Source organism: Saccoglossus kowalevskii, chromosome 17, assembly GCF_978046115.1.
Source record: "Saccoglossus kowalevskii chromosome 17, keSacKowa6.1, whole genome shotgun sequence".
In the NCBI taxonomy this organism is placed as follows: Eukaryota; Metazoa; Hemichordata; class Enteropneusta; family Harrimaniidae; genus Saccoglossus; species Saccoglossus kowalevskii.
Genome location: NC_140657.1, coordinates 29,320,251 through 29,340,250, shown reverse-complemented (window position 1 = coordinate 29,340,250; position 20,000 = coordinate 29,320,251). Strand labels below are relative to the sequence as shown.

Genomic DNA, 20,000 nt, shown 5'->3' with positions numbered 1-20,000 from the left:
TAGGATGTCATAAAAATGAAAAATAAAAAAATACAGACGCATTAAGTGCATGTAAGTACTGACTCTGTGGCGCAATGGTAGCGCGTCTGACTCCAGATCAGAGGGTTGCGTGTTCGAATCACGTCAGGATCATAGAGGTCGATGGGTTTAGGGACTAAATACGAATTGTGAGCTTTACCATTTTGAACAGGAATATCATGAATAGATCAAAGTACTCCATAACTGTTGTTTTTGAATAGTTGACCCAAAATCTACTATCACACTGAATTCATACAAAGAAAGCGACAATAAAGGTCGCAACATAGTAAATGTTTATCATTCAGTGGAATATCATGTATTGAACATAACTTACTTTCAATTTATCAGTAAACTAAGTGATTGGTAATTGTTTTCCTTAGGTCACGTCATATATTATATCACTCAATACACATGTCACAGGAAAATTACATTATCATAAAATACCTTGTAGGATGTCATAAAAATGAAAAATAATAAAATACAGACGCATTAAGTGCATGTAAGTACTGACTCTGTGGCGCAATGGTAGCGCGTCTGACTCCAGATCAGAAGGTTGCGTGTTCGAATCACGTCAGGGTCATTGAGGTCGATGGGTTTAGGGACTAAACACGAATTGAGAGCTTAACAATTGTGAACAGGAATAGATCAAAGTACTCTATAACTGTTGTTTTGGAATAGTTGACCCAAAATCTACTATCACACTGAATCCATACACAGAAAGCGAGAATTAAGGTAGCAACATAGTAAATGTTTATCGTTCAGTGGAATATCATGTGTTGAACATAACTTACTTTCAATTTATCAGTAAACTAAGTGATTGGTAATTGTATTCCTTAGGTCACGTCATATATTATATCACTCAATACACATGCCACAGGAAAATTACATTTTCATAAAATACCTTGTAGGATGTCATAAAAATGGAAAATAAAAAAATACAGATGCATTAAGGGCATGTAAGTACTGACTCTGTGGCGCAATGGTAGCACGTCTGACTCCAGATCAGAAGGTTGCGTGTTCGAATCACGTCAGGGTCATTGAGTTCGATGGGTTTATGGACGGAAAACGAATTGTGCGCTGAACAATTTTGAACAGGAATATCATGAATAGATCAAAGTACTACATAACTGTTGTTTTGGAATAGTTGACCCAAAATCTACTATCACACTGAATTCATACAAAGAAAGCGACAATAAAGGACGGAACATAGTAAATGTTTATCATTCAGTGGAATATCATGTATTGAACATAACTTACTTTCAATTTATCAGTAAACTAAGTGATTGGTAATTGTTTTCCTTAGGTCACGTCATATATTATATCACTCAATACACATGTCACAGGAAAATTACATTATCATAAAATACCTTGTAGGATTTCATAAAAATGAAAAATAAAAAAATACAGACGCATTAAGTGCATGTAAGTACTGACTCTGTGGCGCAATGGTAGCACGTCTGACTCCAGATCAGAAGGTTGCGTGTTCGAATCACGTCATGGTCATTGAGGTCGATGGGTTTAGGGACTAAATACGAATTGTGAGCTTTACCATTTTGAACAGGAATATCATGAATAGATCAAAGTACTCCATAACTGTTGTTTTTGAATAGTTGACCCAAAATCTACTATCACACTGAATTCATACAAAGAAAGCGACAATGAAGGTCGCAACATAGTAAATGTTTATCATTCAGTGGAATATCATGTATTGAACATAACTTACTTTCAATTTATCAGTAAACTAAGTGATTGGTAATTGTTTTCCTTAGGTCACGTCATATATTATATCACTCAATACACATGTCACAGGAAAATTACATTATCATAAAATACCTTGTAGGATGTCATAAAAATGAAAAATAAAAAAATACAGACGCATTAAGTGCATGTACTGATTGTGTAGCGCAATGGTAGCGCGTCTGACTCCAGTTCAGAAGGTTGCGTGTTCGAATCACGTCAGGGTCATTGAGGTCGATGGGTTTAGGGACTAAATACGAATTGTGAGCTTTACCATTTTGAACACGAATAGATCAAAGTACTCCATAACTGTTGTTTTTGAATAGTTGACCCAAAATCTACTATCACACTGAATTCATACAAAGAAAGCGACAATAAAGGTCGCAACATAGTAAATGTTTATCATTCAGTGGAATATCATGTATTGAACATAACTTACTTTCAATTTATCAGTAAACTAAGTGATTGGTAATTGTTTTCCTTAGGTCACGTCATATATTATATCACTCAATACACATGTCACAGGAAAATTACATTATCATAAAATACCTTGTAGGATGTCATAAAAATGAAAAATAATAAAATACAGACGCATTAAGTGCATGTAAGTACTGACTCTGTGGCGCAATGGTAGCGCGTCTGACTCCAGATCAGAAGGTTGCGTGTTCGAATCACGTCAGGGTCATTGAGGTCGATGGGTTTAGGGACTAAACACGAATTGAGAGCTTAACAATTGTGAACAGGAATAGATCAAAGTACTCTATAACTGTTGTTTTGGAATAGTTGACCCAAAATCTACTATCACACTGAATCCATACACAGAAAGCGAGAATTAAGGTAGCAACATAGTAAATGTTTATCGTTCAGTGGAATATCATGTGTTGAACATAACTTACTTTCAATTTATCAGTAAACTAAGTGATTGGTAATTGTATTCCTTAGGTCACGTCATATATTATATCACTCAATACACATGCCACAGGAAAATTACATTTTCATAAAATACCTTGTAGGATGTCATAAAAATGGAAAATAAAAAAATACAGACGCATTAAGGGCATGTAAGTACTGACTCTGTGGCGCAATGGTAGCACGTCTGACTCCAGATCAGAAGGTTGCGTGTTCGAATCACGTCAGGGTCATTGAGTTCGATGGGTTTATGGACGGAAAACGAATTGTGCGCTGAACAATTTTGAACAGGAATATCATGAATAGATCAAAGTACTACATAACTGTTGTTTTGGAATAGTTGACCCAAAATCTACTATCACACTGAATTCATACAAAGAAAGCGACAATAAAGGACGGAACATAGTAAATGTTTATCATTCAGTGGAATATCATGTATTGAACATAACTTACTTTCAATTTATCAGTAAACTAAGTGATTGGTAATTGTTTTCCTTAGGTCACGTCATATATTATATCACTCAATACACATGTCACAGGAAAATTACATTATCATAAAATACCTTGTAGGATTTCATAAAAATGAAAAATAAAAAAATACAGACGCATTAAGTGCATGTAAGTACTGACTCTGTGGCGCAATGGTAGCACGTCTGACTCCAGATCAGAAGGTTGCGTGTTCGAATCACGTCAGGGTCATTGAGGTCGATGGGTTTAGGGACTAAATACGAATTGTGAGCTTTACCATTTTGAACAGGAATATCATGAATAGATCAAAGTACTCCATAACTGTTGTTTTTGAATAGTTGACCCAAAATCTACTATCACACTGAATTCATACAAAGAAAGCGACAATGAAGGTCGCAACATAGTAAATGTTTATCATTCAGTGGAATATCATGTATTGAACATAACTTACTTTCAATTTATCAGTAAACTAAGTGATTGGTAATTGTTTTCCTTAGGTCACGTCATATATTATATCACTCAATACACATGTCACAGGAAAATTACATTATCATAAAATACCTTGTAGGATGTCATAAAAATGAAAAATAAAAAAATACAGACGCATTAAGTGCATGTACTGATTGTGTAGCGCAATGGTAGCGCGTCTGACTCCAGTTCAGAAGGTTGCGTGTTCGAATCACGTCAGGGTCATTGAGGTCGATGGGTTTAGGGACTAAATACGAATTGTGAGCTTTACCATTTTGAACACGAATAGATCAAAGTACTCCATAACTGTTGTTTTTGAATAGTTGACCTAAAATCTACTATCACACTGAATCCATACACAGAAAGCGAGAATTAAGGTAGCAACATAGTAAATGTTTATCATTCAGTGGAATATCATGTGTTGAACATAACTTACTTTCAATTTATCAGTAAACTAAGTGATTGGTAATTGTTTTCCTTAGGTCACGTCATATATTATATCACTCAATACACATGTCACAGGAAAATTACATTATCATAAAACACCTTGTAGGATGTCATAAAAATGAAAAATAAAAAAATACAGATGCATTAAGTGCATGTAAGTACTGACTCTGTGGCGCAATGGTAGCGCGTCTGACTCCAGATCAGAAGGTTGCGTGTTCGAATCACGTCAGGGTCATTGAGGTCGATGGGTTTAGGTACTAAACACGAATTGAGAGCTTAATAATTTTGAACAGGAATATCATGAATAGATCAAAGTACTCTATAACTGTTGTTTTGGAATAGTTGACCCAAAATCTACTATCACACTGAATCCATACACAGAAAGCGAGAATTAAGGTAGCAACATAGTAAATGTTTATCATTCAGTGGAATATCATGTGTTGAACATAACTTACTTTCAATTTATCAGTAAACTAAGTGATTGGTAATTGTTTTCCTTAGGTCACGTCATATATTATATCACTCAATACACATGTCACAGGAAAATTACATTATCATAAAATACCTTGTAGGATTTCATAAAAATGAAAAATAAAAAAATACAGACGCATTAAGTGCATGTAAGTACTGACTCTGTGGCGCAATGGTAGCACGTCTGACTCCAGATCAGAAGGTAGCGTGTTCGAATCACGTCAGGGTCATTGAGGTCGATGGGTTTATGGACGGAAAACGAATTGTGAGCTGAACAATTTTGAACAGGAATATCATGAATAGATCAAAGTACTACATAACTGTTGTTTTGGAATAGTTGATCCAAAATCTACTATCACACTGAATTCATACAAAAAAGGCGACAATAAAGGTCGCATTATAGTAAATGTTTATCATTCAGTGGAATATCATGTATTGAACATAACTTACTTTCAATTTATCAGTAAAGTAAGTGATTGGTAATTGTTTTCCTTAGGTCACGTCATATATTATATCACTCAATACACATGTCACAGGAAAATTACATTATCATAAAATACCTTGTAGGATGTCATAAAAATGAAAAATAAAAAAATACAGACGCATTAAGTGCATGTAAGTACTGACTCTGTGGCGCAATGGTAGCGCGTCTGACTCCAGATCAGAAGGTTGCGTGTTCGAATCACGTCAGGGTCATTGAGGTCGATGAGTTTAGGGACTAAACACGAATTGAGAGCTTAACAATTTTGAACAGGAATATCATGAATAGATCAAAGTACTCTATAACTGTTGTTTTGGAATAGTTGACCCAAAATCTACTATCCACACTGAATCCATACACAGAAAGCGAGAATTAAGGTAGCAACATAGTAAATGTTTATCGTTCAGTGGAATATCATGTGTTGAACATAACTTTCTTTCAATTTATCAGTAAACTAAGTGATTGGTAATTGTTTTCCTTAGGTCACGTCATATATTATATCACTCAATACACATGCCACAGGAAAATTACATTTTCATAAAATACCTTGTAGGATGTCATAAAAATGGAAAATAAAAAAATACAGATGCATTAAGGGCATGTAAGTACTGACTCTGTGGCGCAATGGTAGCGCGTCTGACTCCACATCAGACGGTTGCGTGTTCGAATCACGTCAGTGTCATTGAGGTCGATGGGTTTATGGACGGAAAACGAATTGTGAGCTTAACAATTTTGAACAGGAATATCATGAATAGATCAAAGTACTACATAACTGTTGTTTTGGAATAGTTGACCCAAAATCTACTATCATACTGAATTCATACAAAGAAAGCGACAATAAAGGACGCAACATAGTAAATGTTTATCATTCAGTGGAATATCATGTATTGAACATAACTTACTTTCAATTTATCAGTAAACTAAGTGATTGGTAATTGTTTTCCTTAGGTCACGTCATATATTATATCACTCAATACACATGTCACAGGAAAATTACATTATCATAAAATACCTTGTAGGATGTCATAAAAATGGAAAATAAAAAAATACAGATGCATTAAGGGCATGTAAGTACTGACTCTGTGGCGCAATGGTAGCGCGTCTGACTCCAGATCAGACGGTTGCGTGTTCGAATCACGTCAGGGTCATTGAGGTCGATGGGTTTATGGACGGAAAACGAATTGTGAGCTGAACAATTTTGAACAGGAATATCATGAATAGATCAAAGTACTACATAACTGTTGTTTTGGAATAGTTGATCCAAAATCTACTATCACACTGAATTCATACAAAAAAGGCGACAATAAAGGTCGCAACATAGTAAATGTTTATCATTCAGTGGAATATCATGTATTGAACATAACTTACTTTCAATTTATCAGTAAACTAAGTGATTGGTAATTGTTTTCCTTAGGTCACGTCATATATTATATCACTCAATACACATGTCACAGGAAAATTACATTATCATAAAATACCTTGTAGGATGTCATAAAAATGAAAAATAAAAAAATACAGACGCATTAAGTGCATGTAAGTACTGACTCTGTGGCGCAATGGTAGCGCGTCTGACTCCAGATTAGAAGGTTGCGTGTTCGAATCACGTCAGGATCATAGAGGTCGATGGGTTTAGGGACTAAATACGAATTGTGAGCTTTACCATTTTGAACAGGAATATCATGAATAGATCAAAGTACTCCATAACTGTTGTTTTTGAATAGTTGACCCAAAATCTACTATCACACTGAATACATACAAAGAAAGCGACAATAAAGGTCGCAACATAGTAAATGTTTATCATTCAGTGGAATATCATGTATTGAACATAACTTACTTTCAATTTATCAGTAAACTAAGTGATTGGTAATTGTTTTCCTTAGGTCACGTCATATATTATATCACTCAATACACATGTCACAGGAAAATTACATTATCATAAAATACCTTGTAGGATGTCATAAAAATGAAAAATAAAAAAATACAGACGCATTAAGTGCATGTAAGTACTGACTCTGTGGCGCAATGGTAGCGCGTCTGACTCCAGATCAGAAGGTTGCGTGTTCGAATCACGTCATGGTCATTGAGGTCGATGGGTTTAGGGACTAAACACGAATTGAGAGCTTAACAATTTTGAACAGGAATATCATGAATAGATCAAAGTACTCTATAACTGTTGTTTTGGAATAGTTGACCCAAAATCTACTATCCACACTGAATCCATACACAGAAAGCGAGAATTAAGGTAGCAACATAGTAAATGTTTATCGTTCAGTGGAATATCATGTGTTGAACATAACTTACTTTCAATTTATCAGTAAAGTAAGTGATTGGTAATTGTTTTCCTTAGGTCACGTCATATATTATATCACTCAATACACATGCCACGAATCACGTCAGGGTCATTGAGGTCGATGGGTTTAGGGACTAAATACGAATTGTGAGCTTTACCATTTTGAACAGGAATATCATGAATAGATCAAAGTACTCCATAACTGTTGTTTTTGAATAGTTGACCCAAAATCTACTATCACACTGAATTCATACTAAGAAAGCGACAATAAAGGTCGCAACATAGTAAATGTTTATCATTCAGTGGAATATCATGTATTGAACATAACTTACTTTCAATTTATCAGTAAACTAAGTGATTGGTAATTGTTTTCCTTAGGTCACGTCATATATTATATCACTCAATACACACGTCACAGGAAAATTACATTATCATAAAATACCTTGTAGGATGTCATAAAAATGAAAAATAAAAAAATACAGACGCATTAAGTGCATGTAAGTACTGACTCTGTGGCGCAATGGTAGCGCGTCTGACTCCAGATCAGAGGGTTGCGTGTTCGAATCACGTCAGGATCATAGAGGTCGATGGGTTTAGGGACTAAATACGAATTGTGAGCTTTACCATTTTGAACAGGAATATCATGAATAGATCAAAGTACTCCATAACTGTTGTTTTTGAATAGTTGACCCAAAATCTACTATCACACTGAATTCATACAAAGAAAGCGACAATAAAGGTCGCAACATAGTAAATGTTTATCATTCAGTGGAATATCATGTATTGAACATAACTTACTTTCAATTTATCAGTAAACTAAGTGATTGGTAATTGTTTTCCTTAGGTCACGTCATATATTATATCACTCAATACACATGTCACAGGAAAATTACATTATCATAAAATACCTTGTAGGATGTCATAAAAATGAAAAATAATAAAATACAGACGCATTAAGTGCATGTAAGTACTGACTCTGTGGCGCAATGGTAGCGCGTCTGACTCCAGATCAGAAGGTTGCGTGTTCGAATCACGTCAGGGTCATTGAGGTCGATGGGTTTAGGGACTAAACACGAATTGAGAGCTTAACAATTGTGAACAGGAATAGATCAAAGTACTCTATAACTGTTGTTTTGGAATAGTTGACCCAAAATCTACTATCACACTGAATCCATACACAGAAAGCGAGAATTAAGGTAGCAACATAGTAAATGTTTATCGTTCAGTGGAATATCATGTGTTGAACATAACTTACTTTCAATTTATCAGTAAAGTAAGTGATTGGTAATTGTTTTCCTTAGGTCACGTCATATATTATATCACTCAATACACATGTCACAAGAAAATTACATTATCATGAAATACCTTGTAGGATGTCATAAAAATAAAGGTCGCAACATAATAAATGTTTATCATTCAGTGGAATATCATGTGTTGAACATAACTTACTTTCAATTTATCAGTAAAGTAAGTGATTGGTAATTGTTTTCCTTAGGTCACGTCATATATTATATCACTCAATACACATGTCACAGGAAAATTACATTATCATAAAATACCTTGTAGGATGTCATAAAAATGAAAAATAAAAAAATACAGACGCATTAAGTGCATGTAAGTACTGACTCTGTGGCGCAATGGTAGCGCGTCTGACTCCAGATTAGAAGGTTGCGTGTTCGAATCACGTCAGGATCATAGAGGTCGATGGGTTTAGGGACTAAATACGAATTGTGAGCTTTACCATTTTGAACAGGAATATCATGAATAGATCAAAGTACTCCATAACTGTTGTTTTTGAATAGTTGACCCAAAATCTACTATCACACTGAATACATACAAAGAAAGCGACAATAAAGGTCGCAACATAGTAAATGTTTATCATTCAGTGGAATATCATGTATTGAACATAACTTACTTTCAATTTATCAGTAAACTAAGTGATTGGTAATTGTTTTCCTTAGGTCACGTCATATATTATATCACTCAATACACATGTCACAGGAAAATTACATTATCATAAAATACCTTGTAGGATGTCATAAAAATGAAAAATAAAAAAATACAGACGCATTAAGTGCATGTAAGTACTGACTCTGTGGCGCAATGGTAGCGCGTCTGACTCCAGATCAGAAGGTTGCGTGTTCGAATCACGTCAGGGTCATTGAGGTCGATGGGTTTAGGGACTAAACACGAATTGAGAGCTTAACAATTTTGAACAGGAATATCATGAATAGATCAAAGTACTCTATAACTGTTGTTTTGGAATAGTTGACCCAAAATCTACTATCCACACTGAATCCATACACAGAAAGCGAGAATTAAGGTAGCAACATAGTAAATGTTTATCGTTCAGTGGAATATCATGTGTTGAACATAACTTACTTTCAATTTATCAGTAAAGTAAGTGATTGGTAATTGTTTTCCTTAGGTCACGTCATATATTATATCACTCAATACACATGCCACGAATCACGTCAGGGTCATTGAGGTCGATGGGTTTAGGGACTAAATACGAATTGTGAGCTTTACCATTTTGAACAGGAATATCATGAATAGATCAAAGTACTCCATAACTGTTGTTTTTGAATAGTTGACCCAAAATCTACTATCACACTGAATTCATACTAAGAAAGCGACAATAAAGGTCGCAACATAGTAAATGTTTATCATTCAGTGGAATATCATGTATTGAACATAACTTACTTTCAATTTATCAGTAAACTAAGTGATTGGTAATTGTTTTCCTTAGGTCACGTCATATATTATATCACTCAATACACACGTCACAGGAAAATTACATTATCATAAAATACCTTGTAGGATGTCATAAAAATGAAAAATAAAAAAATACAGACGCATTAAGTGCATGTAAGTACTGACTCTGTGGCGCAATGGTAGCGCGTCTGACTCCAGATCAGAGGGTTGCGTGTTCGAATCACGTCAGGATCATAGAGGTCGATGGGTTTAGGGACTAAATACGAATTGTGAGCTTTACCATTTTGAACAGGAATATCATGAATAGATCAAAGTACTCCATAACTGTTGTTTTGGAATAGTTGACCCAAAATCTACTATCACACTGAATCCATACACAGAAAGCGAGAATTAAGGTAGCAACATAGTAAATGTTTATCGTTCAGTGGAATATCATGTGTTGAACATAACTTACTTTCAATTTATCAGTAAAGTAAGTGATTGGTAATTGTTTTCCTTAGGTCACGTCATATATTATATCACTCAATACACATGTCACAAGAAAATTACATTATCATGAAATACCTTGTAGGATGTCATAAAAATAAAGGTCGCAACATAATAAATGTTTATCATTCAGTGGAATATCATGTGTTGAACATAACTTACTTTCAATTTATCAGTAAAGTAAGTGATTGGTAATTGTTTTCCTTAGGTCACGTCATATATTATATCACTCAATACACATGTCACAGGAAAATTACATTATCATAAAATACCTTGTAGGATGTCATAAAAATGAAAAATAAAAAAATACAGACGCATTAAGTGCATGTAAGTACTGACTCTGTAGCGCAATGGTAGCGCGTCTGACTGCAGATCATAAGGTTGCGTGTTCGAATCACGTCAGGGTCATTGAGGTCGATGGGTTTATGGACGGAAAACGAATTGTGAGCTGAACAATTTTGAACAGGAATATCATGAATAGATCAAAGTACTACATAACTGTTGTTTTGGAATAGTTGATCCAAAATCTACTATCACACTGAATTCATACAAAAAAGGCGACAATAAAGGTCGCAACATAGTAAATGTTTATCATTCAGTGGAATATCATGTATTGAACATAACTTACTTTCAATTTATCAGTAAACTAAGTGATTGGTAATTGTTTTCCTTAGGTCACGTCATATATTATATCACTCAATACACATGTCACAGGAAAATTACATTATCATAAAATACCTTGTAGGATGTCATAAAAATGAAAAATAAAAAAATACAGACGCATTAAGTGCATGTAAGTACTGACTCTGTGGCGCAATGGTAGCGCGTCTGACTCCAGATTAGAAGGTTGCGTGTTCGAATCACGTCAGGATCATAGAGGTCGATGGGTTTAGGGACTAAATACGAATTGTGAGCTTTACCATTTTGAACAGGAATATCATGAATAGATCAAAGTACTCCATAACTGTTGTTTTTGAATAGTTGACCCAAAATCTACTATCACACTGAATACATACAAAGAAAGCGACAATAAAGGTCGCAACATAGTAAATGTTTATCATTCAGTGGAATATCATGTATTGAACATAACTTACTTTCAATTTATCAGTAAACTAAGTGATTGGTAATTGTTTTCCTTAGGTCACGTCATATATTATATCACTCAATACACATGTCACAGGAAAATTACATTATCATAAAATACCTTGTAGGATGTCATAAAAATGAAAAATAAAAAAATACAGACGCATTAAGTGCATGTAAGTACTGACTCTGTGGCGCAATGGTAGCGCGTCTGACTCCAGATCAGAAGGTTGCGTGTTCGAATCACGTCAGGGTCATTGAGGTCGATGGGTTTAGGGACTAAACACGAATTGAGAGCTTAACAATTTTGAACAGGAATATCATGAATAGATCAAAGTACTCTATAACTGTTGTTTTGGAATAGTTGACCCAAAATCTACTATCCACACTGAATCCATACACAGAAAGCGAGAATTAAGGTAGCAACATAGTAAATGTTTATCGTTCAGTGGAATATCATGTGTTGAACATAACTTACTTTCAATTTATCAGTAAAGTAAGTGATTGGTAATTGTTTTCCTTAGGTCACGTCATATATTATATCACTCAATACACATGCCACGAATCACGTCAGGGTCATTGAGGTCGATGGGTTTAGGGACTAAATACGAATTGTGAGCTTTACCATTTTGAACAGGAATATCATGAATAGATCAAAGTACTCCATAACTGTTGTTTTTGAATAGTTGACCCAAAATCTACTATCACACTGAATTCATACTAAGAAAGCGACAATAAAGGTCGCAACATAGTAAATGTTTATCATTCAGTGGAATATCATGTATTGAACATAACTTACTTTCAATTTATCAGTAAACTAAGTGATTGGTAATTGTTTTCCTTAGGTCACGTCATATATTATATCACTCAATACACACGTCACAGGAAAATTACATTATCATAAAATACCTTGTAGGATGTCATAAAAATGAAAAATAAAAAAATACAGACGCATTAAGTGCATGTAAGTACTGACTCTGTGGCGCAATGGTAGCGCGTCTGACTCCAGATCAGAGGGTTGCGTGTTCGAATCACGTCAGGATCATAGAGGTCGATGGGTTTAGGGACTAAATACGAATTGTGAGCTTTACCATTTTGAACAGGAATATCATGAATAGATCAAAGTACTCCATAACTGTTGTTTTTGAATAGTTGACCCAAAATCTACTATCACACTGAATTCATACAAAGAAAGCGACAATAAAGGTCGCAACATAGTAAATGTTTATCATTCAGTGGAATATCATGTATTGAACATAACTTACTTTCAATTTATCAGTAAACTAAGTGATTGGTAATTGTTTTCCTTAGGTCACGTCATATATTATATCACTCAATACACATGTCACAGGAAAATTACATTATCATAAAATACCTTGTAGGATGTCATAAAAATGAAAAATAATAAAATACAGACGCATTAAGTGCATGTAAGTACTGACTCTGTGGCGCAATGGTAGCGCGTCTGACTCCAGATCAGAAGGTTGCGTGTTCGAATCACGTCAGGGTCATTGAGGTCGATGGGTTTAGGGACTAAACACGAATTGAGAGCTTAACAATTGTGAACAGGAACAGATCAAAGTACTCTATAACTGTTGTTTTGGAATAGTTGACCCAAAATCTACTATCACACTGAATCCATACACAGAAAGCGAGAATTAAGGTAGCAACATAGTAAATGTTTATCGTTCAGTGGAATATCATGTGTTGAACATAACTTACTTTCAATTTATCAGTAAACTAAGTGATTGGTAATTGTTTTCCTTAGGTCACGTCATATATTATATCACTCAATACACATGCCACAGGAAAATTACATTTTCATAAAATACCTTGTAGGATGTCATAAAAATGGAAAATAAAAAAATACAGATGCATTAAGGGCATGTAAGTACTGACTCTGTGGCGCAATGGTAGCACGTCTGACTCCAGATCAGAAGGTTGCGTGTTCGAATCACGTCAGGGTCATTGAGGTCGATGGGTTTATGGACGGAAAACGAATTGTGCGCTGAACAATTTTGAACAGGAATATCATGAATAGATCAAAGTACTACATAACTGTTGTTTTGGAATAGTTGACCCAAAATCTACTATCACACTGAATTCATACAAAGAAAGCGACAATAAAGGACGCAACATAGTAAATGTTTATCATTCAGTGGAATATCATGTATTGAACATAACTTACTTTCAATTTATCAGTAAACTAAGTGATTGGTAATTGTTTTCCTTAGGTCACGTCATATATTATATCACTCAATACACATGTCACAGGAAAATTACATTATCATAAAATACCTTGTAGGATTTCATAAAAATGAAAAATAAAAAAATACAGACGCATTAAGTGCATGTAAGTACTGACTCTGTGGCGCAATGGTAGCACGTCTGACTCCAGATCAGAAGGTTGCGTGTTCGAATCACGTCAGGGTCATTGAGGTCGATGGGTTTAGGGACTAAATACGAATTGTGAGCTTTACCATTTTGAACAGGAATATCATGAATAGATCAAAGTACTCCATAACTGTTGTTTTTGAATAGTTGACCCAAAATCTACTATCACACTGAATTCATACAAAGAAAGCGACAATGAAGGTCGCAACATAGTAAATGTTTATCATTCAGTGGAATATCATGTATTGAACATAACTTACTTTCAATTTATCAGTAAACTAAGTGATTGGTAATTGTTTTCCTTAGGTCACGTCATATATTATATCACTCAATACACATGTCACAGGAAAATTACATTATCATAAAATACCTTGTAGGATGTCATAAAAATGAAAAATAAAAAAATACAGACGCATTAAGTCCATGTACTGATTGTGTAGCGCAATGGTAGCGCGTCTGACTCCAGTTCAGAAGGTTGCGTGTTCGAATCACGTCAGGGTCATTGAGGTCGATGGGTTTAGGGACTAAATACGAATTGTGAGCTTTACCATTTTGAACACGAATAGATCAAAGTACTCCATAACTGTTGTTTTTGAATAGTTGACCTAAAATCTACTATCACACTGAATCCATACACAGAAAGCGAGAATTAAGGTAGCAACATAGTAAATGTTTATCATTCAGTGGAATATCATGTGTTGAACATAACTTACTTTCAATTTATCAGTAAACTAAGTGATTGGTAATTGTTTTCCTTAGGTCACGTCATATATTATATCACTCAATACACATGTCACAGGAAAATTACATTATCATAAAACACCTTGTAGGATGTCATAAAAATGAAAAATAAAAAAATACAGATGCATTAAGTGCATGTAAGTACTGACTCTGTGGCGCAATGGTAGCGCGTCTGACTCCAGATCAGAAGGTTGCGTGTTCGAATCACGTCAGGGTCATTGAGGTCGATGGGTTTAGGTACTAAACACGAATTGAGAGCTTAATAATTTTGAACAGGAATATCATGAATAGATCAAAGTACTCTATAACTGTTGTTTTGGAATAGTTGACCCAAAATCTACTATCACACTGAATCCATACACAGAAAGCGAGAATTAAGGTAGCAACATAGTAAATGTTTATCATTCAGTGGAATATCATGTGTTGAACATAACTTACTTTCAATTTATCAGTAAACTAAGTGATTGGTAATTGTTTTCCTTAGGTCACGTCATATATTATATCACTCAATACACATGTCACAGGAAAATTACATTATCATAAAATACCTTGTAGGATTTCATAAAAATGAAAAATAAAAAAATACAGACGCATTAAGTGCATGTAAGTACTGACTCTGTGGCGCAATGGTAGCACGTCTGACTCCAGATCAGAAGGTTGCGTGTTCGAATCACGTCAGGGTCATTGAGGTCGATGGGTTTATGGACGGAAAACGAATTGTGAGCTGAACAATTTTGAACAGGAATATCATGAATAGATCAAAGTACTCCATAACTGTTGTTTTTGAATAGTTGACCCAAAATCTACTATCACACTGAATACATACAAAGAAAGCGACAATAAAGGTCGCAACATAGTAAATGTTTATCATTCAGTGGAATATCATGTATTGAACATAACTTACTTTCAATTTATCAGTAAACTAAGTGATTGGTAATTGTTTTCCTTATGTCACGTCATATATTATATCACTCAATACACATGTCACAGGAAAATTACATTATCATAAAATACCTTGTAGGATGTCATAAAAATGAAAAATAAAAAAATACAGACGCATTAAGTGCATGTAAGTACTGACTCTGTGGCGCAATGGTAGCGCGTCTGACTCCAGATCAGAAGGTTGCGTGTTCGAATCACGTCAGGGTCATTGAGGTCGATGGGTTTAGGGACTAAACACGAATTGAGAGCTTAACAATTTTGAACAGGAATATCATGAATAGATCAAAGTACTCTCTAACTGTTGTTTTGGAATAGTTGACCCAAAATCTACTATCCACACTGAATCCATACACAGAAAGCGAGAATTAAGGTAGCAACATAGTAAATGTTTATCGTTCAGTGGAATATCATGTGTTGAACATAACTTTCTTTCAATTTATCAGTAAACTAAGTGATTGGTAATTGTTTTCCTTAGGTCACGTCATATATTATATCACTCAATACACATGCCACAGGAAAATTACATTTTCATAAAATACCTTGTAGGATGTCATAAAAATGGAAAATAAAAAAATACAGATGCATTAAGGGCATGTAAGTACTGACTCTGTGGCGCAATGGTAGCGCGTCTGACTCCACATCAGACGGTTGCGTGTTCGAATCACGTCAGTGTCATTGAGGTCGATGGGTTTATGGACGGAAAACGAATTGTGAGCTTAACAATTTTGAACAGGAATATCATGAATAGATCAAAGTACATGTACTACATAACTGTTGTTTTGGAATAGTTGACCCAAAATCTACTATCATACTGAATTCATACAAAGAAAGCGACAATAAAGGACGCAACATAGTAAATGTTTATCATTCAGTGGAATATCATGTATTGAACATAACTTACTTTCAATTTATCAGTAAACTAAGTGATTGGTAATTGTTTTCCTTAGGTCACGTCATATATTATATCACTCAATGCACATGTCACAGGAAAATTACATTATCATAAAATACCTTGTAGGATGTCATAAAAATGAAAAATAAAAAAATACAGACGCATTAAGTGCATGTAAGTACTGACTCTGTGGCGCAATGGTAGCGCGTCTGACTCCAGATTAGAAGGTTGCGTGTTCGAATCACGTCAGGATCATGGAGGTCGATGGGTTTAGGGACTAAATACGAATTGTGAGCTTTACCATTTTGAACAGGAATATCATGAATAGATCAAAGTACTCCATAACTGTTGTTTTTGAATAGTTGACCCAAAATCTACTATCACACTGAATACATACAAAGAAAGCGACAATAAAGGTCGCAACATAGTAAATGTTTATCATTCAGTGGAATATCATGTATTAAACATAACTTACTTTCAATTTATCAGTAAACTAAGTGATTGGTAATTGTTTTCCTTAGGTCACGTCATATATTATATCACTCAATACACATGTCACAGGAAAATTACATTATCATAAAATACCTTGTAGGATGTCATAAAAATGAAAAATAAAAAAATACAGACGCATTAAGTGCATGTAAGTACTGACTCTGTGGCGCAATGGTAGCGCGTCTGACTCCAGATCAGAAGGTTGCGTGTTCGAATCACGTCAGGGTCATTGAGGTCGATGGGTTTAGGGACTAAACACGAATTGAGAGCTTAACAATTTTGAACAGGAATATCATGAATAGATCAAAGTACTCTATAACTGTTGTTTTGGAATAGTTGACCCAAAATCTACTATCCACACTGAATCCATACACAGAAAGCGAGAATTAAGGTAGCAACATAGTAAATGTTTATCGTTCAGTGGAATATCATGTGTTGAACATAACTTTCTTTCAATTTATCAGTAAACTAAGTGATTGGTAATTGTTTTCCTTAGGTCACGTCATATATTATATCACTCAATACACATGCCACGAATCACGTCAGGGTCATTGAGGTCGATGGGTTTAGGGACTAAATACGAATTGTGAGCTTTACCATTTTGAACAGGAATATCATGAATAGATCAAAGTACTCCATAACTGTTGTTTTTGAATAGTTGACCCAAAATCTACTATCACACTGAATTCATACTAAGAAAGCGACAATAAAGGTCGCAACATAGTAAATGTTTATCATTCAGTGGAATATCATGTATTGAACATAACTTACTTTCAATTTATCAGTAAACTAAGTGATTGGTAATTGTTTTCCTTAGGTCACGTCATATATTATATCACTCAATACACACGTCACAGGAAAATTACATTATCATAAAATACCTTGTAGGATGTCATAAAAATGAAAAATAAAAAAATACAGACGCATTAAGTGCATGTAAGTACTGACTCTGTGGCGCAATGGTAGCGCGTCTGACTCCAGATCAGAGGGTTGCGTGTTCGAATCACGTCAGGATCATAGAGGTCGATGGGTTTAGGGACTAAATACGAATTGTGAGCTTTACCATTTTGAACAGGAATATCATGAATAGATCAAAGTACTCCATAACTGTTGTTTTTGAATAGTTGACCCAAAATCTACTATCACACTGAATTCATACAAAGAAAGCGACAATAAAGGTCGCAACATAGTAAATGTTTATCATTCAGTGGAATATCATGTATTGAACATAACTTACTTTCAATTTATCAGTAAACTAAGTGATTGGTAATTGTTTTCCTTAGGTCACGTCATATATTATATCACTCAATACACATGTCACAGGAAAATTACATTATCATAAAATACCTTGTAGGATGTCATAAAAATGAAAAATAATAAAATACAGACGCATTAAGTGCATGTAAGTACTGACTCTGTGGCGCAATGGTAGCGCGTCTGACTCCAGATCAGAAGGTTGCGTGTTCGAATCACGTCAGGGTCATTGAGGTCGATGGGTTTAGGGACTAAACACGAATTGAGAGCTTAACAATTGTGAACAGGAATAGATCAAAGTACTCTATAACTGTTGTTTTGGAATAGTTGACCCAAAATCTACTATCACACTGAATCCATACACAGAAAGCGAGAATTAAGGTAGCAACATAGTAAATGTTTATCGTTCAGTGGAATATCATGTGTTGAACATAACTTACTTTCAATTTATCAGTAAACTAAGTGATTGGTAATTGTATTCCTTAGGTCACGTCATATATTATATCACTCAATACACATGCCACAGGAAAATTACATTTTCATAAAATACCTTGTAGGATGTCATAAAAATGGAAAATAAAAAAATACAGATGCATTAAGGGCATGTAAGTACTGACTCTGTGGCGCAATGGTAGCACGTCTGACTCCAGATCAGAAGGTTGCGTGTTCGAATCACGTCAGGGTCATTGAGGTCGATGGGTTTATGGACGGAAAACGAATTGTGCGCTGAACAATTTTGAACAGGAATATCATGAATAGATCAAAGTACTACATAACTGTTGTTTTGGAATAGTTGACCCAAAATCTACTATCACACTGAATTCATACAAAGAAAGCGACAATAAAGGACGCAACATAGTAAATGTTTATCATTCAGTGGAATATCATGTATTGAACATAACTTACTTTCAATTTATCAGTAAACTAAGTGATTGGTAATTGTTTTCCTTAGGTCACGTCATATATTATATCACTCAATACACATGTCACAGGAAAATTACATTATCATAAAATACCTTGTAGGATTTCATAAAAATGAAAAATAAAAAAATACAGACGCATTAAGTGCATGTAAGTACTGACTCTGTGGCGCAATGGTAGCACGTCTGACTCCAGATCAGAAGGTTGCGTGTTCGAATCACGTCAGGGTCATTGAGGTCGATGGGTTTAGGGACTAAATACGAATTGTGAGCTTTACCATTTTGAACAGGAATATCATGAATAGATCAAAGTACTCCATAACTGTTGTTTTTGAATAGTTGACCCAAAATCTACTATCACACTGAATTCATACAAAGAAAGCGACAATGAAGGTCGCAACATAGTAAATGTTTATCATTCAGTGGAATATCATGTATTGAACATAACTTACTTTCAATTTATCAGTAAACTAAGTGATTGGTAATTGTTTTCCTTAGGTCACGTCATATATTATATCACTCAATACACATGTCACAGGAAAATTACATTATCATAAAATACCTTGTAGGATGTCATAAAAATGAAAAATAAAAAAATACAGACGCATTAAGTGCATGTACTGATTGTGTAGCGCAATGGTAGCGCGTCTGACTCCAGTTCAGAAGGTTGCGTGTTCGAATCACGTCAGGGTCATTGAGGTCGATGGGTTTAGGGACTAAATACGAATTGTGAGCTTTACCATTTTGAACACGAATAGATCAAAGTACTCCATAACTGTTGTTTTTGAATAG

General features: G+C 34.7%; 40 non-coding genes across 40 annotated transcripts; all 40 read left to right on the top strand.

Moving 5' to 3' along the window:
* The first annotated feature begins 60 nt into the window (after nucleotides 1-60).
* On the top strand, nucleotides 61-132 carry TRNAW-CCA (transfer RNA tryptophan (anticodon CCA)). Its single transcript has one exon. It is a non-coding gene; the product is annotated as a tRNA-Trp (tRNA).
* Nucleotides 133-526: 394 nt separating this feature from the next.
* On the top strand, nucleotides 527-598 carry TRNAW-CCA (transfer RNA tryptophan (anticodon CCA)). Its single transcript has one exon. It is a non-coding gene; the product is annotated as a tRNA-Trp (tRNA).
* Nucleotides 599-983: 385 nt separating this feature from the next.
* TRNAW-CCA (transfer RNA tryptophan (anticodon CCA)) lies at nucleotides 984-1,055 on the top strand. The gene has a single exon. It is a non-coding gene; the product is annotated as a tRNA-Trp (tRNA).
* Nucleotides 1,056-1,449: 394 nt separating this feature from the next.
* Nucleotides 1,450-1,521, top strand: TRNAW-CCA (transfer RNA tryptophan (anticodon CCA)). Its single transcript has one exon. It is a non-coding gene; the product is annotated as a tRNA-Trp (tRNA).
* Nucleotides 1,522-1,911: 390 nt separating this feature from the next.
* Nucleotides 1,912-1,983, top strand: TRNAW-CCA (transfer RNA tryptophan (anticodon CCA)). Its single transcript has one exon. It is a non-coding gene; the product is annotated as a tRNA-Trp (tRNA).
* A 385-nt stretch (nucleotides 1,984-2,368) lies between these two features.
* Nucleotides 2,369-2,440, top strand: TRNAW-CCA (transfer RNA tryptophan (anticodon CCA)). Its single transcript has one exon. It is a non-coding gene; the product is annotated as a tRNA-Trp (tRNA).
* Nucleotides 2,441-2,825: 385 nt separating this feature from the next.
* TRNAW-CCA (transfer RNA tryptophan (anticodon CCA)) lies at nucleotides 2,826-2,897 on the top strand. Its single transcript has one exon. It is a non-coding gene; the product is annotated as a tRNA-Trp (tRNA).
* A 394-nt stretch (nucleotides 2,898-3,291) lies between these two features.
* On the top strand, nucleotides 3,292-3,363 carry TRNAW-CCA (transfer RNA tryptophan (anticodon CCA)). Its single transcript has one exon. It is a non-coding gene; the product is annotated as a tRNA-Trp (tRNA).
* Nucleotides 3,364-3,753: 390 nt separating this feature from the next.
* Nucleotides 3,754-3,825, top strand: TRNAW-CCA (transfer RNA tryptophan (anticodon CCA)). Its single transcript has one exon. It is a non-coding gene; the product is annotated as a tRNA-Trp (tRNA).
* Nucleotides 3,826-4,210: 385 nt separating this feature from the next.
* Nucleotides 4,211-4,282, top strand: TRNAW-CCA (transfer RNA tryptophan (anticodon CCA)). Its single transcript has one exon. It is a non-coding gene; the product is annotated as a tRNA-Trp (tRNA).
* Nucleotides 4,283-4,676: 394 nt separating this feature from the next.
* Nucleotides 4,677-4,748, top strand: TRNAW-CCA (transfer RNA tryptophan (anticodon CCA)). Its single transcript has one exon. It is a non-coding gene; the product is annotated as a tRNA-Trp (tRNA).
* A 394-nt stretch (nucleotides 4,749-5,142) lies between these two features.
* On the top strand, nucleotides 5,143-5,214 carry TRNAW-CCA (transfer RNA tryptophan (anticodon CCA)). The gene has a single exon. It is a non-coding gene; the product is annotated as a tRNA-Trp (tRNA).
* Nucleotides 5,215-5,609: 395 nt separating this feature from the next.
* Nucleotides 5,610-5,681, top strand: TRNAW-CCA (transfer RNA tryptophan (anticodon CCA)). The gene has a single exon. It is a non-coding gene; the product is annotated as a tRNA-Trp (tRNA).
* Nucleotides 5,682-6,075: 394 nt separating this feature from the next.
* On the top strand, nucleotides 6,076-6,147 carry TRNAW-CCA (transfer RNA tryptophan (anticodon CCA)). The gene has a single exon. It is a non-coding gene; the product is annotated as a tRNA-Trp (tRNA).
* A 394-nt stretch (nucleotides 6,148-6,541) lies between these two features.
* TRNAW-CCA (transfer RNA tryptophan (anticodon CCA)) lies at nucleotides 6,542-6,613 on the top strand. The gene has a single exon. It is a non-coding gene; the product is annotated as a tRNA-Trp (tRNA).
* A 394-nt stretch (nucleotides 6,614-7,007) lies between these two features.
* On the top strand, nucleotides 7,008-7,079 carry TRNAW-CCA (transfer RNA tryptophan (anticodon CCA)). The gene has a single exon. It is a non-coding gene; the product is annotated as a tRNA-Trp (tRNA).
* A 716-nt stretch (nucleotides 7,080-7,795) lies between these two features.
* On the top strand, nucleotides 7,796-7,867 carry TRNAW-CCA (transfer RNA tryptophan (anticodon CCA)). Its single transcript has one exon. It is a non-coding gene; the product is annotated as a tRNA-Trp (tRNA).
* Nucleotides 7,868-8,261: 394 nt separating this feature from the next.
* TRNAW-CCA (transfer RNA tryptophan (anticodon CCA)) lies at nucleotides 8,262-8,333 on the top strand. The gene has a single exon. It is a non-coding gene; the product is annotated as a tRNA-Trp (tRNA).
* Nucleotides 8,334-8,912: 579 nt separating this feature from the next.
* On the top strand, nucleotides 8,913-8,984 carry TRNAW-CCA (transfer RNA tryptophan (anticodon CCA)). Its single transcript has one exon. It is a non-coding gene; the product is annotated as a tRNA-Trp (tRNA).
* A 394-nt stretch (nucleotides 8,985-9,378) lies between these two features.
* On the top strand, nucleotides 9,379-9,450 carry TRNAW-CCA (transfer RNA tryptophan (anticodon CCA)). The gene has a single exon. It is a non-coding gene; the product is annotated as a tRNA-Trp (tRNA).
* A 716-nt stretch (nucleotides 9,451-10,166) lies between these two features.
* On the top strand, nucleotides 10,167-10,238 carry TRNAW-CCA (transfer RNA tryptophan (anticodon CCA)). The gene has a single exon. It is a non-coding gene; the product is annotated as a tRNA-Trp (tRNA).
* A 588-nt stretch (nucleotides 10,239-10,826) lies between these two features.
* Nucleotides 10,827-10,898, top strand: TRNAC-GCA (transfer RNA cysteine (anticodon GCA)). Its single transcript has one exon. It is a non-coding gene; the product is annotated as a tRNA-Cys (tRNA).
* A 394-nt stretch (nucleotides 10,899-11,292) lies between these two features.
* TRNAW-CCA (transfer RNA tryptophan (anticodon CCA)) lies at nucleotides 11,293-11,364 on the top strand. The gene has a single exon. It is a non-coding gene; the product is annotated as a tRNA-Trp (tRNA).
* Nucleotides 11,365-11,758: 394 nt separating this feature from the next.
* On the top strand, nucleotides 11,759-11,830 carry TRNAW-CCA (transfer RNA tryptophan (anticodon CCA)). Its single transcript has one exon. It is a non-coding gene; the product is annotated as a tRNA-Trp (tRNA).
* Nucleotides 11,831-12,546: 716 nt separating this feature from the next.
* TRNAW-CCA (transfer RNA tryptophan (anticodon CCA)) lies at nucleotides 12,547-12,618 on the top strand. The gene has a single exon. It is a non-coding gene; the product is annotated as a tRNA-Trp (tRNA).
* A 394-nt stretch (nucleotides 12,619-13,012) lies between these two features.
* Nucleotides 13,013-13,084, top strand: TRNAW-CCA (transfer RNA tryptophan (anticodon CCA)). Its single transcript has one exon. It is a non-coding gene; the product is annotated as a tRNA-Trp (tRNA).
* Nucleotides 13,085-13,469: 385 nt separating this feature from the next.
* TRNAW-CCA (transfer RNA tryptophan (anticodon CCA)) lies at nucleotides 13,470-13,541 on the top strand. Its single transcript has one exon. It is a non-coding gene; the product is annotated as a tRNA-Trp (tRNA).
* Nucleotides 13,542-13,935: 394 nt separating this feature from the next.
* TRNAW-CCA (transfer RNA tryptophan (anticodon CCA)) lies at nucleotides 13,936-14,007 on the top strand. Its single transcript has one exon. It is a non-coding gene; the product is annotated as a tRNA-Trp (tRNA).
* A 390-nt stretch (nucleotides 14,008-14,397) lies between these two features.
* TRNAW-CCA (transfer RNA tryptophan (anticodon CCA)) lies at nucleotides 14,398-14,469 on the top strand. The gene has a single exon. It is a non-coding gene; the product is annotated as a tRNA-Trp (tRNA).
* Nucleotides 14,470-14,854: 385 nt separating this feature from the next.
* Nucleotides 14,855-14,926, top strand: TRNAW-CCA (transfer RNA tryptophan (anticodon CCA)). Its single transcript has one exon. It is a non-coding gene; the product is annotated as a tRNA-Trp (tRNA).
* Nucleotides 14,927-15,320: 394 nt separating this feature from the next.
* TRNAW-CCA (transfer RNA tryptophan (anticodon CCA)) lies at nucleotides 15,321-15,392 on the top strand. Its single transcript has one exon. It is a non-coding gene; the product is annotated as a tRNA-Trp (tRNA).
* Nucleotides 15,393-15,786: 394 nt separating this feature from the next.
* Nucleotides 15,787-15,858, top strand: TRNAW-CCA (transfer RNA tryptophan (anticodon CCA)). The gene has a single exon. It is a non-coding gene; the product is annotated as a tRNA-Trp (tRNA).
* A 395-nt stretch (nucleotides 15,859-16,253) lies between these two features.
* TRNAW-CCA (transfer RNA tryptophan (anticodon CCA)) lies at nucleotides 16,254-16,325 on the top strand. The gene has a single exon. It is a non-coding gene; the product is annotated as a tRNA-Trp (tRNA).
* Nucleotides 16,326-16,725: 400 nt separating this feature from the next.
* On the top strand, nucleotides 16,726-16,797 carry TRNAW-CCA (transfer RNA tryptophan (anticodon CCA)). Its single transcript has one exon. It is a non-coding gene; the product is annotated as a tRNA-Trp (tRNA).
* A 394-nt stretch (nucleotides 16,798-17,191) lies between these two features.
* On the top strand, nucleotides 17,192-17,263 carry TRNAW-CCA (transfer RNA tryptophan (anticodon CCA)). The gene has a single exon. It is a non-coding gene; the product is annotated as a tRNA-Trp (tRNA).
* A 716-nt stretch (nucleotides 17,264-17,979) lies between these two features.
* On the top strand, nucleotides 17,980-18,051 carry TRNAW-CCA (transfer RNA tryptophan (anticodon CCA)). The gene has a single exon. It is a non-coding gene; the product is annotated as a tRNA-Trp (tRNA).
* Nucleotides 18,052-18,445: 394 nt separating this feature from the next.
* Nucleotides 18,446-18,517, top strand: TRNAW-CCA (transfer RNA tryptophan (anticodon CCA)). The gene has a single exon. It is a non-coding gene; the product is annotated as a tRNA-Trp (tRNA).
* A 385-nt stretch (nucleotides 18,518-18,902) lies between these two features.
* On the top strand, nucleotides 18,903-18,974 carry TRNAW-CCA (transfer RNA tryptophan (anticodon CCA)). Its single transcript has one exon. It is a non-coding gene; the product is annotated as a tRNA-Trp (tRNA).
* A 394-nt stretch (nucleotides 18,975-19,368) lies between these two features.
* TRNAW-CCA (transfer RNA tryptophan (anticodon CCA)) lies at nucleotides 19,369-19,440 on the top strand. The gene has a single exon. It is a non-coding gene; the product is annotated as a tRNA-Trp (tRNA).
* Nucleotides 19,441-19,830: 390 nt separating this feature from the next.
* Nucleotides 19,831-19,902, top strand: TRNAW-CCA (transfer RNA tryptophan (anticodon CCA)). Its single transcript has one exon. It is a non-coding gene; the product is annotated as a tRNA-Trp (tRNA).
* The last annotated feature ends 98 nt before the right edge of the window (nucleotides 19,903-20,000 follow it).